The sequence below is a fragment of the Capsicum annuum genome, chromosome 11 (genome assembly GCF_002878395.1).
Source record: "Capsicum annuum cultivar UCD-10X-F1 chromosome 11, UCD10Xv1.1, whole genome shotgun sequence".
NCBI classification, from domain to species: Eukaryota; Viridiplantae; Streptophyta; class Magnoliopsida; order Solanales; family Solanaceae; genus Capsicum; species Capsicum annuum.
Genome location: NC_061121.1, coordinates 14,777,444 through 14,796,763, shown reverse-complemented (window position 1 = coordinate 14,796,763; position 19,320 = coordinate 14,777,444). Strand labels below are relative to the sequence as shown.

Genomic DNA, 19,320 nt, shown 5'->3' with positions numbered 1-19,320 from the left:
TTGTTTTCTCTGTTTGACCAGCCAAATGGCCACTTCGACCACAATGGCCCACTCCTGGCCGATCCACAGTATGATTGGGAGCCCCCAATCAATTTTTAGTTGAAAAAACTCTCGGCCCCCGGCACACCCATAAAACTGGGGGTAATAGCATACCAAATTAGCACAAACACGGCCCGTTCATGCTGTTTTTCTTGTTTGACTACCCAAACGACCCCACCGACCCTAATTGTAACACCTCGCATTTTAGCTAGAATGAAAACCGTTATTTCTATGCGTAGATGATCCAAAAGCCATAAATCCTATGCAAATTTTCAATGTTAATCAATTATATAGTGTGAAAAATGGAATGAGATTTCTGTCGATATAAGATTTGCCCAAATCCAATACTTAGGCAAGATGGCATGGCTAATTTAAGTCCTAGTCGTAAAACACCATCAGTTTGGTGCTTGGCACATCGCGGAGGTTATCTATTTAATAATTGTCAAATTTTAGTAGCCTAGCGTGAACGTGGCACGTCGCACTAGAGTTCTAGGTCCCAACTAGTGGGACAATGTGATGGCTCCGCATCACGGTGACCCCATGATTCCTATTCGTCAATTTCCAATGAGCCACTGCGATAGTGGCGCATCGCGGTGGCCCATAAAATTGGGTTCCCAGTTATATTTTATTCCATCCCATTAAGGGTATATTGGGTATTTTTGACCCCTTTATCAGCTTTAACACAGGATTTAATCCCAAAGACACCAGAATACATTCACAATCATCCAAATTATTCAAGAACACTCTCTAGGTTATCAAACTAAGAACCCAAATATCTTAAGATTTTACCGTGGGTTTTTAACAATTCTTCGAGATTTGGAATCCCCATTATGAGGGCTACAAGAAGCACCCATCAGTTGTTCGAATAGCATCCCTAAAGCACGAGTTCATTCAAGAGTCATAAATTAAGGTACGTAGAGTTTTTCTAAAATCTCATGGATAAAAATCTTGACTTTAAGAAAGGATTTTTCAGATTTATGAATATATTTATGTTTTAGAAGCATTGATGATATTGTTTTGGCCTTTAGGCCTTCCCCCAAATTGATTTAAAATTATATATATATATATTGTAAGCATGTGTTTTAAGGTTGATGATTGAATTGAGAGCATGATTCATCAAAAAAATTCCTCCCTTGTGATGATTTTCATTTACTTATGATATACTATGAAATCGTTTAAATGCATCTTAAAAAACATGTTATGAAATGTCTTGAATAATGTTATATTTGGATTATGATTTGTATTTTGAAAGAGGAAGGGTTTTTTATGTTGATGAATGTTGAACATAATCATATAATGAGAAGGATTGCATGGTTTGTTAAAGATTACATGACCACCTCTTGTTTATCAAAAGGATGGGAATTTTGCATAGTTTTGACTTATGTTTTCAGAACATGAATTTCCTTTGTTAAATTGCATGTTTGGGTGGTCTGAACTATGTTTTAATGAAAGAATCATGCATGATGTGTTATGGCTCAGAAATAGGACTTGCAAGTCTTGATGTGACGACACCAATTCAGATTATGCCATGATAATTCAGAACAGAATAGAACCCATGTTTGAAATCAGACTTTTTAGATATTGAAACTAGAAAAATACATGATTCAGAATAGGATAAAATTGGGCATAAAGAGAGTTTAGGTGGTTTCCCCGAAGAAGGCATGAGTTCAGACAACTCATTTCCTGAAATCGTGATTTATCGATTCGGGTACATTATATTTTGTTGGCCTAGTGTCGTGTGGCATATCAAAATTAGAAACTCCAACCCTTGCGGCACACTCGAGTTGGGGACTTCCCCGCCGAGTCAATGGCAGGTTCCATACAGCCCATGGGATTTTAGAATTGTAGGGGTGTACCACCTAACTCAGAAGTAATACAAAGATCAGGCATTGCATTGACAAGAATGATTTATGATTTCAGAAAGTGCCCATATCTTTAGACCTATTTTATGTATGATATTTTCACCAATTACTCTCCAACTATTTTATATATATACAAGCTTTGTTTTGGATTACCTTATGTACCAGTACATCTATATTGACCCCCCTCCTCCCTTCAGATTCTGAGGCTCAGTCTAAGGGTCCAAAAAAGCAGTAAACTTTATCAGATAAAGTTGCAGGGTCCAGTTGGTGAGCCTTTTTTATTCCAGAAGGCTTGTTTACATTCAAACAACTATTATTAGATATGGTTTTGGTCTACTGGGACCTTGTCCCAGTTTTCGAATTATGTTAGTGATCATGTAGTAGAGATTTCGCAGACGGTTTCCAGTTGTTATTAGATGGTTTTGGATTGTCCTTCTCTATTATTGAATTTATATCAGATTTATAACCATGGTTCCGTTTTGTTACAATTTTCTACATTTTCTTATTTGTGCATGAATGGTGTATATGATTTCAAGTTAGAAGGGTATCCGGGCCTTCCTGGTTTGGGATGCCATCACGGCCAGGGCCTCGGTTCGGATCGTGACAAACTTGGTATCAGAGCACGGTTCATGGTCCCATGGTGTCTGCAAAATTGTGTCGAGTAGAGTCTTGTTTATGGGTATGTAGTGCGCCACACTTATAAGCAAGAGACTAGTAGGCGTTTAGGAATATCTCTCTTTCTTCATGTTCTAGTTCATGCTATAGAGTCAAAATGTTCCTCTTTTATACTCTAATTCATGCTATGGTTTCGCCCATACGGAAGTAAAGTTATCCCAATTCTTTCCTTACCTTGATGTTTTTAGATATGCCTCATCGTTGAGGTGATTCAAGTGTAAAAGTCTAGAATCTAAATGGTATGGTCCTTTCTGATTGAGCCATATAATATTTTTGAATTGTCAAGGACTTGAGAAGAGTTCGTTAGTGCTTCAGAGTGTATTGATTCTGGTGTGAACTTTGATTCTGATGAAATCATACTTTTCAGCCTGCGGTGTTAAGTGTATTCAATCCCTTATAGAATTTATATTATAGATGTCATTCTTAAGTGGGGATGATGTATAGCAGAATATTGGAACTATATTTCCACCCAAATAGTAGTGTGATTTAAAGTGTCAGTGTCATGACCTATTGGTAGTGTGATTGGACTAAGAAGTTGATAATGTGAAGTCATAGAGTTAGAAATCAGAATGAAGGTGACTTTTGTGTAAACAAATATTTTAGTTGAATAACTGATGTTTAAGGATGATTTACCCCTTTATAGTGATAGACTAATGTGGTAGCTAGTAGCATGTGTAGATTGTATGGTAGTCTGTAGGGGAAGTGTTCGACTCAGATTCTTTTATTTATACAGAGTAAAATGTGTATTCTTAGATCATTGATTATTATGTGTCAAGTTTCTATCTCTTGTAATATTGTTATCATTGTACTGTTGAAACAAAATCAAAGTCTAGTGGAGCCGTGCGGGGCCTATTTCAATTCACTAAAAACTTATTGTTCATCTTGTTATTCTTGTGTTGGTTGGAACTGGGGTTTAGTGGCGTAATCGCAAGAAAAGTGGTAAGGATGATTTATTGAATACATGTATGGCCGAATCTTTTGCATGAAATTGAGTTGGTAAGGGAGTGATACATCCCTGTGTGTTAGTTTAGTAGAAGGTATGGTAGAGAAAGAGTTATTAGTTAAGGTGAATTATTGTTTACTTGAAGTATGAAAAGAGTTGTTGACGGTGTTTGTCGTGCAAGAAAATTATAGGTTATTGATGAAGGTACTTGGTGGATGAGTGGTGTTAATTTAGATGCCCCTGAGGTCGCAAGAGGGAGTTTAGTTGGGACTTATAGAGCTATGAACTAAGTTTAGCTGTATGAAAAGGGTAGATAGTAATGATGTGTAGAAGGGGGATGTGTTAATGGATTTTAAGATAGATCATAGGATTGTGATTGATCCTTACTGTTATGAAGTTTTGGCGGATTAATGTTTTCAGATGTTTGGCATGTAAGAAAATTATGTGAAGTTGTGGTTCATCACAGCTAGAACTACATACTAAGTTGGAATAGTATATGGTGATCAAGGTAGATATAATGAATTGATGTGGTGGGTGTTAGTTGTGTGAAAGTGATCTAGTAGGCTTGAACAGTGTATACAAGAGCTTAAGTTTATTTGATTCGTAATCAAGTTTGATGTTGTAAGTATGATGTAGAAGTACGCCCAAGGTGCTATGGGGTTGCATTATTTTCAAGGATCATTGCATGTTGTGTGGTTAGTAGTACCGTTGAGTTGCTAGGTGGAGAAAGACTAGTTAGATAATATGTGATGTTCTTGATAGCTAAGTTATAGAGTTATGATTAATGATGTTAAGCCTTTTTGTATAATCTTGATTCTCATGTTTAGAAATATAAATTTGTAGGCATGATGCTGGTAGACTATGACCAAAGTGGTATGGTCCATTAAAGGTTTAGAGATATCCATGTTTAGTGTTAGAATAATCTAAGTTGGTGAATGTTTAAGCTGTTATATGATGACTTTTGGGGCTATAGAAACCTAAGGGTTGAATCTTAGAACGAGGTATTAGCATTGGTTATTATACATGAAGATACCGTCTTACAGGGTAAGTGTAGTTTTATGTGTATTGTTATATCCCCGACTTTGGAGTTAACTGATTTCAATTTATACCATAGTGTATATAGTAGTTCACAGACTTAGAGTAATGGCTTAAATCTAAGGGAGGATGATAGAACGAGTAACCAAGTCAAGTTTTCAGATGCTAATAGATGTGCCAGTAAGTTGTGGAATTGGTCGTGAGAAAGAATGATGCTTCATCTATTCTTATTTCAGCAGTTTACTTCAGTTATTCTGATACATACTCATGCTTTATGTTTCATCTTCATGATCATAGCTCGTGTTCATGCATATGAAAAGGAATCACGTACTCTCTTTGTTCCTAGTATGATGAGTTCCTAGTTTGTTCAGCAGTTAGAATCACTTTCCATAAGTTATGAATTCCAAAAACACTCAGGTCATGCAGTTCATAACTCTTGTGCACATATGATACTCTTAACGGTTAGTGAAAATTCATATTTATATCAGGTACGTCCTCAGATTAGATCTCTTTAAAATGAGTCCATGCTGTGAGTGCTCTATTCCTCACGCCTCCGTAGGGTATCAAGTTATGCTTAGTACTCCCCTCATGTTCCGGATTTCGGTATTTCAATTTTTCAGTGACCTTTTTCCCTTAGGTTGAGATAGTGATGATGAACAGTTATTTAGACGGGAAAGAGTAAACATTTCTTGTTGATGAAAGATTGTTGTGTGCTTGTTTTATCTAAGTCCATAAATTAAAAGAATTTGGAGGTGAAGTTTTGTGTATGGCTTGGTTAATTGAGAATATTTTATGTGTATCATCTGAATAGTGCATGGAAGTTGTTATGGATAGAAGTATTAGAGAATATGAGAAAGAAGCTTTATGAGAGTTTGTTTAAAAGTGCATATGTGGGTATGAAGATAGGCTTGAATGTCATGTTTGTGTACATACAAATGGATGCTTTGAGTGTTTGTGAATGTCTAATGCAAAGTTGAAGGTGATTGTTGGAAGTGGCAATAAGAATTATGCATGAGATAAGGAATTGTGAAATGCAGGGGGTACTGAATTCATGATTCAGACTAGTACAACGGTATTAAGAGGTGCGTCTTGTGATTTTGAGTTAGGATTGAAGATGGTGAGGGGATTTAGTTCAGTTTAGACATTAGTATATGGAAATATCAGCGGCTATGTGAGAAAAATAAGTGGAATCGATGAGCATAGTGTTTAAAGGGAAAGTATAGTTGAGAGATATTTTAGAAGTGTGGCTAATCTTGAAAGTAAGAAGTTACAATGCCTAAGATTTGATAATTCTATCCTAGTTTACGAGTTATATGTCTATATTCCATGTTATAGAGTAGTGTCATTGTTATAATTCCTTAGTTGGATGTCTTGTGTAACTCATGTTAGAGATTCTTTGCTCCCTGATGCTACGAGAACTTATTTAGAAAGAATGTTGAAGAAATGCTCCAGTTAAGTATAAGTGTCCTGTATAATTCAGTTTAACAGTCAGCCAGACAAGTTACAGTAGTTTTCTACCTTTTCACCCAGTCCTACTATTCGAAGTCCTATGCGTATGACCATCCCAAAATATAATCTATTCCATCCGTGTAAGTTGCAAACTCAGTTCAGTCCAAGTATCATGTTTCAGATTCAGTTATTTAGTCATGACTCAGTTCATAAGAGTTCAGCACATAATCTCAAATTTTTCTAGCTATTTTAGCTCGGACAGTGTAATACCTTTGTACGATCTAAATCTTGCTGCCTCATGATTTGTACTTACATAAGTCATCACTTCCAAATTCAATATGTACAATCTGACCATGAACACTTCAAGGACATCGTAAACTCTCAGCATGAATCAGCTCCCTAAAGCAAGTAAGGGCAAGTAAGCTCAGAATTCAGTTTCACAATAGAAGTTAGATGTTTCAGATCAGTTATGTCCTTTCTTAGAAGGCACATCATGTCCGCGTTATTCCATACCTTTAATATTCAACGTTCCTACCCATCATTCGGGGATGAGTGATCCCAAGGGGGAGATAATGTAACACCCCAAATTTTGGACTAGAACGAAAACCGTTATTTTCTATGCGTAGATGATCCAAAAGCCATAAATCCTATGCAAATTTTCCATGTTAATCAATTATGTAGTGTGGAAAATGGAATGAGCTTTTCGTCGATATAAGATTTGCCCAAATCTGATACTTAGGCAAGATGGAATGGCTAATTTAAGTCCTAGTCGTAAAACACCGTCATTTTGGTGCTTGGCGCGTCGCGGAGGTTATCTATTTAACAATTGTCAAATTTTAGTAGCCTAGCGCGATCGTGGCACGTCGCGCTGAAGTTCCAGGTCCCAACCAGTGGGACAACGTGATGGCTCCGCGTCGTGGTGACCCCATGAATCCCATTCGTCAATTTCCAGTGAGCCACCGCGATAATGGCGCGTCGCGGTGGACCATAAAATTGGGTTGCCAGTTATATTTTATTCCATCCCATTAAGGGTATATTGGGTATTTTTCACCCCTTATCAACTTTAACGCGGGATTTAATCCCAAAGACACCAAAATACATTCACAATCATCCAAATTATTCAAGAACACTCTCTAGGGTTTCAAACTAAGAACCCAAATATCTTAAGATTTCACCGTGGGTTTTAAATAATTCCTCAAGATTTGGAATCCCCATTAAAAGGGCTAGAAGATGCACCCACCAATTGTACGTATAGCATCCCAAAAGCTAGAGTTCATTCAAAAGATTCTACTTTAAGGTATGCGAGGTTTTCCTAAAATCTCATGGTCATAGAAATCATGATTTTTAGAAAAATGCCCATGTGTTTTGAAAACTATTTTATGTATGGTGTTTTGACAAATTTCTCTCCATTATTTTATTTGTATAAAATCTTTATTTTGGATTACCTTGCGTACCAGTACATCTGTATTGACCCCCCTCCTCCCTCCAGGTTCTGAGGCTCAGTCTAGGGATCCAGAAAAGCAGTAGACTTTATCAGACAGAGTTGCAGGGTCCATTTGGTGAGCCTTCTTTATTCCAGAAGGCCTGTTTACTTTCAAACAACTATTATTAGATATGGTTTTAGTCTACTGGGGGCCTTGTCCCAGTTTTTAGATTGTGTTAGTGATCATGTAGTAGAGATTTCGCAGACGATTTCCAGATGTTGTTAGATGGTTTTGGATTGTTCTTCCCTATTATTGAATTTATATCAGATTTATGACCATGGTTCCATTTTTTTGAAATTTTTCGCATTTCCTTATATTGTGTATGATTGGTGTATATGATTTCAAGTTAGAAGGGTATCCGGGTCTTCCTGGTTTGGGATGTCGTCACGGCTAGGGCCTCGGTTCGGGTCGTGACACTAATGGCCCACTCATGGACGATCCACAGCACGCCTGGGAGCCCTCAATTGATTTTCGACCCAAAACACGCTAGGGTCTCAGGCACACCCAGAAAATCGTGGGCTATAGCACTCCGAATTAACCCAAAAAATGACCCATTCGTGCTTTTTCGCTCGTTTGATCGCCCAAATGACCCCGACGACCCAAAAGGACAATCCCAGGCCAATCCACAGCATGTATGGATGCCTCCAGTCAATTTTCATCCCATAACACGCTCGGACCCCGGGCAAATCCAAAAAATCATAGGCTATAACACACCGAATTAGCCCAAAAATGGCCTGTTCTCGTTATTTTGCCCGTTTGACCACCCAAACGGGCCCCCGACCCTAATAGCCCACCCCTGGATGATCCACAACACGCTTGGGAGCCCCCGATCAATTTTTTGGCCTAAAACACACCAGGCACACCTAAAAAATTGTGGGCTATAGAACACCGAATTGGCCCAAAAATAGCTCGTTTGCACTGTTTAGCCTGTTTGACCGCCCAAATGACCCTGCCAAACCCAATGGCCCACCCCTAGCGGATCCAAAACACACTTGAGAGTCCTCGGGTAATTATCAACACAAAAAAATCCCAGGCACACCCCAAAAATCATGGGCTATAGCACATCGAATTGGCTTGAAAATGGCCCGTTCACAGCATTTTGCCAGTTTGACTCCCCAAATGGTTCTGCTTACCCCAATGTCCCACCCCTGGCCATTTCACAACATGCCTCGGAGTCCCTAGTCAATTTTTGGCCCAAACACGCCCGGGCCCTAGGCACACCTAGAAAACTGTGGGTTATGGCACAACGAATTGGCCTGAAAATGGATCATTCGCGTTGTTTTGCCCGTTTGACCGCCCAAACAGCCCTACCAACCCCAATAGCCCACCTATGGCCATTCCAAAACACGCTTGGGAGCCCCGGTCTATTTTTAGCCCAAAATACCCCCGGGCCCAGGGCACATCATGGGCTATAGCACATCGAATTGGCCTAAAAATAGCCCGTTCGCGCCATTTTGCCTGTTTGATCGCCCAAACAGCCCCGCCGACCCCAATGTCCTAACTCTGGCTGATTTACAGCATGCTTGGGAGCCCTCAATCAATTTTTTGCCTAAAACATGCCTGGACGCAGGCACACCTAGAAAATCGTGGGCTATAACACACTAAATTAGTTCGAAAATGGTCCATTCGCGCCGTTTCACCCATTTGTTTGCCTAAATGAGATCGCTGACCCCAATCGCCCATCCCTCTCCGATCCATAATAACCTGGGAGCCCTCGATCGATTTTTGGCCCAAAACATGCCCTGGCCCCAGGAAGACCTAGAAAACCGTGGGCTATACCACACCAAATTGACCTAAAAATAGCCCATTCCCACTATTTTTCCTGTTTGATTGCCCAAACGGCCCCGGCGACCCCAATAGCGCACCCCTAACCTATACTCAATATGCCTGGGAGCCCCTAGTTGATTTTTGGCCTGAAACACGCCCGGGCCCCGGGCCTACCCAGAAAATTGTGGGCTATAGCACACTGAATTGGTCCGAAAATGGCCCATTTATGCCATTTCACCCGTTTGACCGCCCAAACGGCCCAACCGAGCCCAATGGACCATCCCTGGCTGATCCACAGCACGCCTAGGAGCCTCTGGTCGATTTTTGACCCAAAACATGCAAGGCCTTGGGTACACCCAGAAAACCGTGGGCTATAGCACACTGAATTGGCGTGAAAATAGCATGTTCGCGCCATTTCGCCCGTTTGATCGCCCAAATGGCCCTGCCAACCCCTGGCTGATCCACAGCACGCCTGGGCCCGAGCACACCCATAAAACTGTGGGCTATAACATACCGAATTGGCCCGAAAATGGTCCATTCACGCCGTTTCGCCCTTTTATCGCCCAAGCAGCCCCGACGACCCCAATGGCCCGCACCCGGCCGTTCCACAGCACGCCTGGGAGCCCGTTTGACCACCCACCAAAAGTCACAAAAAAAGAGTCGTTTGCCCCGGGCGTTTTTCAATTAAAATTAAAATAAAATATTAGTTTTAAATTTTAATTTAATCACAACAAAAGTAATTTTTATATAAAATTTTAATTTTAAATTGATGAAATTTTAAGTTTCAATTTTTTCCTTCTATTCATAATTTTTCATAAAAGAAAGTATCAAAATTAAGTGAAAATATTAGTCAACAAAATGTCTCAATACGTTCCTCTAGGTTTGAACCCTTGTAGTTGAGGTAAAAGATCAAGTTTCTAGAGTCTAATGAAAGACCATCAAGCTAAGTTGTCCTTTAGTTTAAATTTAAATACTTTTTAAATTTTATATTGTTCACCTATGCTATCTACCTCATTTTAAAAAATTGACTTTCAAATGTTGAAATTGACATTCGCATTCACATTATCATGCTATTTTGATCTTCAAATCGTTTACTTTTCATCACTTTTTTGGCTAAAGAAGAATGAAAATTGTTTGTCGATTAGGAGAAATTGCAGATAGAATGGGATAAAAGTCATTTTTTTGAAAATAAATTGGCTTGACCAAATCGCCCTACAGCGTTTGTCCGGATATATCTCACAAAAATACGCAAATAAAAAAAATAGCTCAAACAGACATCCAAGCGCAAAGTTACGAAGGTTTAAAGTTTCATCAATTTACAACTACTTTTTTTCATCTACTTTCACTCCCTAATTTTGGTTGACCTTTTAATATTACTTAATTTTTGTTTATATGGAACGGGCTTCCACGATATCTTGATTAAAAATTATTAATTATAGGTGTTTTGGTCGAGCCAATTTTTTTTAAAATGGCTTTTATCCCGTTCAATCAATACTTTATTCCAATTCGGTACAAAATTTTCATTCTTCTTTAGCACAAAAAGTTATGCAAAGTAAATGATTTGAAGATCAAAATTATGTGGTAAGACGGATTTGAATGTCAATTTCAACGTTTAACATTCAATTTTTGAAAATGAGATACATAAAATAAGTTAAAAATCTAAATTAAAACCAAGTGCCAAGAATAGCACAAAAGGCCCATTTGGTGTGGTCGTCTTGCATTTGACTCTAGAAACTTGTTATTTACCACAACTACAAGGAGTTAAACCTAAGTGGATCCATTGAGGTATTTTATTAACTAATTTCTTTTTTCACTTAATTTTGTTACTTTTTAAAACCAGAATAAAATAAATAAAAAAATAATCAATTTAAATTTTATCAAGAATTAATATTTTATTGAGTAATTTCCTAATTTTTGTTGATTTTATTTTTATAAAAATTAAAATTTTAAAAACGATAACATGCACTTTTACTATTACCAAAAAAATGTAATTTTACTATAGTGAGTGTTGGTTCTCAATAATATTTAGTACAGAAGAGGTTGCAAGCAAAAAAGCAGTGCCTTTTCTTTTCATGTTGTCTTGTCAACTCGAGGACTGTGCGTTTTGGTATGTGGCATATGAAATTCAGCGTAGGTGTATGTTGTAAATATCGTGCGGGGGCGCCTAATACATAGTGCTCCCATGACGCGCACTAATGCCCACAGTATCGTGCTGCTTTGATGTATGTCATCTTGACACCCATTCTGCCCAAACGGCCAGGGCAATCAAACGATCCATGTTACTTATGCGGCCCAACACTCCAAAATGGCCTATGTCACTTATATGGACCATGGCGATCAAGCGATCCATGTCGTCCAAGTGGCCCATACAACCAATGGCGATCAAGAGACTTATGCCGCCCACGGCTGCCAAGCCACCCATTCTGCCTATGGTTGCTAAGTGGCCCATGCCGCCCACGATGCCCAAGCAATCCATGTTACCCACATATCGACCATATCTCCCAAGTGGCAGATCGGATCAAACTGCCTACAATACTCAAGTAGATCGATAACCTATGCCGCTCATTTAGCCCATGGAACCCAAGTGGCCTATAGCGCCCATGCAAGCCATGCACCCAAGCAACTATTGACTGTCAATCAGCCCTACTGCTCATTTTGTCTATGGCACCCAAACAACTAATGCCACCCATGACGATCAAGTGGTCTATGTCGCTTTATATGGACCATGAAGATCAAGCGACCTATGCCATCCAAACGGCTTATGGTGACCAAGAGACCATGTCACATATGGTTGCCAAGTGGCATATGCTGCCCACAGCTACCAAGCAGCCCTTGTTTCCCACAACACCCAAGCGACACATTCCATTGAAGGCTCCTAAGCAGCACATCGGCCCATTCCACCCACAAAGCCCAAGCGGATCAAGTGGCCTATGCCACTCATTTAGCTCATAGTGCCTAAGTGGTCCATAGTGCCCAAGCCGACTATGGCTATCAAGCGACTCGCGCCGCTCATTTGGTACATGACACACAAGAGGTTAATGTCACCTAAGCCTCCCATGCTGCTTATGTTGACCATGTCGATCAAGTGACTCATGCCGTCCAAGTAGCCTATGACGCCCAAGAGGTCCATAGCGCTCAAGATGCCTATGGCTGTCAAGCAACCCATGTTTTTGCTGAGTAGCCCATGACACCCAACCCAAACCGTTCACGACATCCAAATAGCATATACCATCAAAGGCTCCTAAACGGTATATTAGCCTATGTTGCCCAAGCTGCCAGTGTCACTTATTTGGTCCATGGCACCCAAGCAGCTAATGTCGCTCATTTGGTCTATGGCACCCAAGCATCCAATGCCGTCCAAGCCTCTCATAGTGATTAAATGGTCCATGCCGCTTGTGTAGGCCATAGCGATTAAGTGACATATTCCGTCCTAGAAGCCCATGGTGATCAAGTGGCATATACTGCCCATAAATGCCAAGCGACCTATGCCGCCCATGGTTTTCAAGTGACCCAAGCTGCCCAAGCCACTACAACGTACATGCGGCACATGCCGCCCATCGCTTTAAGAGGCTAGTACCACCGAAGGATCCCAAGTGACACATTAGCCTATGCCGTCTATGGCGACCAAGCGGATCAAATGGCCTATAACACACAAGAGGCCCATGGAGCCTAAGTGGTTCCTTGAGTTGAAGCCTCTCATGGCTGCTAAGTGGCCCATAACACTTATTTGGTCCATGGAACCTAAGAGACAATGACGCAGAAGCCGTCCATAGTGATCAAGCGGCTAAATATTGCTTATACGGACCATGCCGATCAAGCGACGGTTGCCATCCAAGTAGCCTATGGCAACCAAATGACCTTTTATGCCTATGGCCGTAGAGCGAGCCATGACGCCTATGACCTTAAGCAACCTAAACCATAAACGACAGATCCCAAACGACACATATCGTCGAAGGATCCCAAGTGGCACATCAGCCCATGCTGCCCAAGTGGCCAATGACACTTATTTGGTCCAGTGCACCCAATCATTGAATGCCATCCAAGTCGCACATAGTGATCAAACGGTCCATACCATTTGTGTATACCATGTTGATCAAACGACACATGTCATCCTCGCAGCCTATGGTAATCAAATGGAGCATACCACCATAGCTGCCAAGGGGCATATGCCACCCACGACTGCCAAGCAACCCAAGCTGTCTATGATACCAAGCGACCCACGCCACCCATGACAGCCAAGCGACATATGCCGCCAATGGCTGCCAAGCGGCCAGTGCACATGTCGTCCATGACGCCCAAGCAAATCAACCAGCATATGACGCCTAAGGGGTCCCATGAGTTGAAGCTGCCCATAGATACTAAGCGGCCTATGCTGCTCATTTGGCCCATGGCATCCAAGTGGCTCATGGAGCCTAAGGCTGCTAAATGACACATGTTGCCCATGTTTCCCATGGCTACCAATAAGCACATGCAGCCCATGCCGCTCATTTGGCCTATCAAGGTTCAGGGATTAGGGTTCAAGGTTTAGGGTTTAGCGTTCAGTTTTTTTTCTAGAAACGAACCTTACCCGGGTCTCCCATCTCCCATGACAACCAGCGGTTGAGCCGCATACCCCCAAGCCTTATCATAAATAAACAAAAGAAATACAAGAAGACAAACATAAACCTTACCTTCGATCCTATAGTGGCTCAAAGTTAACTAGCCTACTAAGGCCGGTCGACTCATCCCGAATACTTGAAATAAACCTAGATCTAAGCACCTAGAAGAGAGGACTTCTCTCAGTACAATATAAACTAGGAAAACTTAAATAAGGGAGACTCTCCCCTTATAAATTAAAAAGAAAATCAAAACAAAACTAAATCACTTTATAAAAGCTATAAACAAAAGAAAATAGCGTAGATGAAGAAGATAAGATGGAGTAAAAGGAAACAAGTGGGAACATATTCAAGAAAATCTAACTCCAAGTGATTCTAAGGTGGTTTCTTTATGCGTTTCAACTTTCTTCGTCTGAAATTAATCATTGCCATCTTGTCCAGCATATACTAACCTCTAATATCATGTGCGAACTGATGATAAGTATGGTACTGCTCCGTAGAATTGATCATATGACTCTGCTTGAAAAGAGTATCTTCTGGATAGTTTGCTATAAAAATAATCAAGTAGGTTGATCAAATCCTGAAGCTCAGTGATGTAATGGATAAGCTTCTAAGGAGGTGAACCTTAGAAGAAACAATAATCACCCAAGCAAAAAGCCAACAGAAGCCTTTTCCATCAAATCTGAGAATGTAAGCTATGTTTCCTACATCTGCAGAGCCTTTTCCATCTTTTTGCTAATGTTTGGCTTCTTTTAACTTTTGAATTCTTATTGTGCTTGCAGTATATCATTTGTTTCCTTTGGGAATAATCAATTTTTTTTTTTTTGCTTGGGTGATTATTGTTTCCTCTAACCTTCATATGATATTATGTAGATCAATATAAAAAGTTTGTACCAATTAACGTGAAATCCCCGTGCAATACACGTTAAAAAAATTAGTATAAATTAGTATATATAGAGAGAGAATGGGTACTTTATCTGTTCACTTTTACTTTTCATATTTTGACTTGACACCTCCACTGAGAAAAATAATTATTACATGGCTATTTTACCAAAAAATCCCTATTAAATGATGTACTATTGTGTTTTGAAATAAATTTGAGAAAAAATAATTAATGGTAAAACATGAAAAAAAAATTGTGTTAATTCTCGATTTGTCAAAAATGACAAGCAAAAATGAAAATTAAATTACAAAAATAGTGACAAGTAAATTCAAATAGAGGAAATAACTAGGAAAAGAAACAGCCCCTATATATTAAAAGAACATTAAAGCACTTCAAAACTGTATAGGCCTTATTTTCTATGTTGCAACAGTTATAATTTATTGGATTGGGAGTGTTCTGATAAGTCTCCTCACCTGTTTTAATGCCATTGAAACGTTCACTTGCTTTATTCAGATGTAAGTCATCTGGTTCATTACAAGTTATCAATACACTAATAGTAGTTGTACATGTTTACAAGTTGGCTTTTCTTACCTCACCTTTGCTTAATGGCAATTTGGCTCTTCAAAGGTTCAGTAGACAGGCACAATATTGCAACTTTGAGCTAGATGGAGATGGAGCTTGGGAATTATCCTACCAATTGTAGTGAGCTTAGTTTGCTAATTGCTATACATGGATTATAATATTCAATCTAATCTCATTTTGATACAATCCACTCCCCAAAAGCTAGCTAATGGAGTGAGAGCTTAAGGCTATATAAGCCACACATCAGTTACTTAATCGATGTGGGACTCAAGTCTCATTCGCAATAATTCAATAACAAACCACAACGCTCTGCATCCATCGTCCTCAATGGTTGTGCGCTAAACATTGCTAGCCCCGGCCGAACACCGTCATATCGGTGTCCTTGTGTCACCTCCCAAATACTAGCTATAATTACTGAGTTCGTAAATCATTTCTTCCTAAGGATATTTGTTGGCAGTAAGATTAAAATATCTGAATTTGAATGTACATTTGAATGATTAAGATGGTCTTTTGATCGGAACACTAAATGATTAAAGACGGTTTGTTTTTCAACTAAAAAAACACTTAAACAGGGAGAGGCCTATGTTGCTCGGACTCTCCAAAAATGCAGCCGCACCTATGTCGAATCTGATACGCACCCAGTGGCATGTTTTATGAGTCCGAGCAACATACATAGAGCACAAGCTAGATGTCAGACTCAATTATATCTTCACATTTGAGAAGGGAGGCCCATGGTGCTCGAAAGGTTCAAACACACATGTTGCACCTGGAAACGAAAGCACCTACTTATTTTCTTGGTTTCAAGGGTGTTTTTTTCCATCTTTTACAAATTTTTATATATTTCTTATATAATTATACCTATTTTGCATATAGTTTGACAGGTGTTGGAGCACCACAAATTTGAAGTTAGGTCCGCCGTTGTTCTATACCTCACAAGGCACGCGGTTATACATCCACACTCCTCAGACCCCACTTGTGAGACTATACTGGATATGTTATTGTTAGCGTTGTATCTTGGAGCACATGAATTTTCGAAACCATGCAAGTAGTAACCATTTAGAGGATGTCGAATGTACCTCAAGTGGTAATTATTTCCTAATTTACGCCATAAGCAACAAAGTTTGTTGAATATATCCGTTACCAGACTAAAACTCAGTAACTGGGGATAAGTTAGATTCATTAAAGTGAGCAAATTAATGTCTTTTCAAACTATACTTCTCTAAAGGAAATGTCTCCTAGTCATTTGCACTCTAATGCAAAAACCTTTCTGTGTCATAGAAACAAGAAAATGTTAATGTTACATTCCACTCACATGTGGCCTTTTTTAATTTGTAAATAGGTTGTCATGATGTTATCATCACAGGTGTGGCTTGCGGAGGTAGTGAGGTTGTTTTCAAAAGAACCTAACTTAAGTTGATTCTCGAGTTGGGGTCGAGATCAGAAGGCAATTCCCGAGTAGCGAGTCGGTGTTGAGGTTGAGGTTGAGGTTGATCAAGGTCAGGGGTTAGGAAGAGAGTCAAGTCCAGGGATTGAGATCGGGAGTCGGATTCCGAGTACCGGGTTGGGGTCGGATCAGGGTCGAGAGTCTGGTTTTGTGTCAGAGTTGATATTCAGGTCCTGGGTCAAGATCTAGAGTCGGGTTGTGAGTCGAGGTTGGATCCGAAGCCTTGTGTCAGGAGTCGGGATCTCGAGTTCGAAAACTTTCTAATACTTTCGTCCCAAGAAGGATTTAACATTTACTATATTCATCCTCATCCCTCAATCTTACTTGGCTCCACCCTTTCCCATACTTAAATGACTAAGAGTGTTACCTACCGAGGGCCGGGGCTTCTTTATTATAAGACGTCTAAGAAGCTAACTTTTGGCTCGGAAAAAATGTCAAATAAGCAATCGATGTCCGTACATGCACGTTACACTTCGTTTGGATTGTGATTTGTCATGGTTTCATGATATACGGTACTATATGATATGATACTGTACTGTACAGTATAGTAACACAATGTTTGGATGGTCATTCACTGCTGTTTAATAAAAGTTTTATTATTTGATTTGATGGTATGGTATTGTATCGTAACTGATAAGTTACTAAAATTCCCTTAAAAAACAATCAAACAGTGTGTTAAAGGAGCTCAACTGTGGCTTATTAGACAGCAAAATTACTGTTTTCCCCTTCAAAAAATAAGTTAATACTTTCTTATTTAAAAATAATTAACTTTAATTTTTTCCTTTTTCATTAGTAAGAAATACCTATGACTTAATTTAGATTAGAAAGATCAAAAGTCTTTTTTTTTTTTTTCATAAATATGCCTAATTAAATAAAATCACATAGATTGCAACATAAATTAATATAAGAATATATACACAATGTATATGTTTTACTATCTCGTATTTATTATATTTCGATTGTAGTATTATTTATCATAGATAATGTTTTTTCTTTTTTTTTCATTTTTAAATATTTTGTCATGCTATCTTTAGTATTTTGTCGTGGTTCTTTTAATTATGTTGTTTTTTTTCCAAGATTACTATGTTATATTTTTTCTTGAGTCAAGGATCTATTGGAAACAATCTTTCTATCTCTGAAGTAGGAATAAGATCCAGGTGCACACTACCCCTCTTATTTAATTATTATTGTTATTGTTGTTGAATAAATATATGGGCAAGCAATATAAATTCCGATAGTTTGAAGCTTAATTACAAAAAAATCCCGACATTTTGCATAATTACTGAAAATTTTGATTTTAAATCCGTCGAGATATCCAGATACATCCAATGAATATACTTTTTTTTCTTTGGAAAGATACACAATTAGCTTTCAATACATTTTTTTTATTTTGGGTCTATCAAGATACATAAGTAGCTCCCTGATACATCCAACGAAAATACATAATTAGTTGAAATTTTTGTAATTACTTTATAAGAATAAGTTTTTTTTATAAATTTGATAAATTAAAGTGTATATTTATGTTATTTTTCCTAAAGATATATCTTATTTAATTAAGACGGGTCCTCTCATTTAATGTCTATAACTCATTGAGGAGGGAATTGTAGTGTCCACAAAATGTAAATCAATCCAACCACCTTATGTAACATGAATTGCACATGCACTAATTACTAAATGGGTTCTTTAATAAAAGTAGGGACAATATTTTCATTCAAAATTGGCAAAGCATTTCAAACCTTATTTTTAAATCTACTTCCTCCGTGTCTTTTTATTTATCACAATTTTCTTTTTGAGAGATAGATAATATCAATGTTGATCAATAATTTAAGATGTATTTTTTATTATATTAATATGAGAAAGATTAAAACTTATAATATCTTTTATATAATTTTTTAATATTTAAATTTTAATATTAAAATATTAATCAATCTTCTTTAATTTAACTTTAAAAATTAATTGAATTGACTCTCAATTAATAAAAAGTGAAATATTTTGAACAAAGAAAGTACCAAAGGTGATGAAAAACATTTTTCACATTTATTAATTGTGGCCCATGTTTCTAGGAAAGGTTGGTGTATGAGCATGACAAAGAATTAATGACAAAATTTATAATGCCGCTAAACCATATGAAGTTTTAATTAGAAGTGTTTGTTTATACTATTTGAACAAAACTTCAATTTCAATTCTAAATTCGATTTCAAATCCTACTAAAAAGTAGGATTTCAACTTATGTTTTTATTTCAATTCAAAAAAATTAAATTTAACTTATATATTTATATTTTTTAGAGAAAAAAAACCATAATTTTAAATTTTACAAAACAAATTCATGTTTGCCGTGAAAAGATTATTCGCATCATGTGAAATGATTATATAAAAGAATAACTAGTTACTATTATTATTTATTTATTAGGTTGATAATTTTTATAAAATTATGTATAATTAAAAAAATACTTAATTGCAAATATTTATTTATAAAAGAAATTTTGAGATATTGATTTGTTAATGCGGCTGTTAGTATATAATTTAGGGGTGTGCAATGGTTGATTGGGTTTGTTTTTATGT

The 19,320-nt window shown here is 38.1% G+C and overlaps 1 long non-coding RNA gene across 1 annotated transcript; it reads right to left on the bottom strand.

Moving 5' to 3' along the window:
- Positions 1–13,835: 13,835 nt before the first annotated feature.
- LOC124888646 lies at positions 13,836–15,513 on the bottom strand. The gene is made up of 2 exons (XR_007047196.1): positions 15,329–15,513; positions 13,836–14,397 (listed from the first exon to the last, which is right to left on the bottom strand). It is a non-coding gene; the product is annotated as an uncharacterized LOC124888646 (long non-coding RNA).
- Between the last annotated feature and the right edge of the window lie 3,807 nt (positions 15,514–19,320).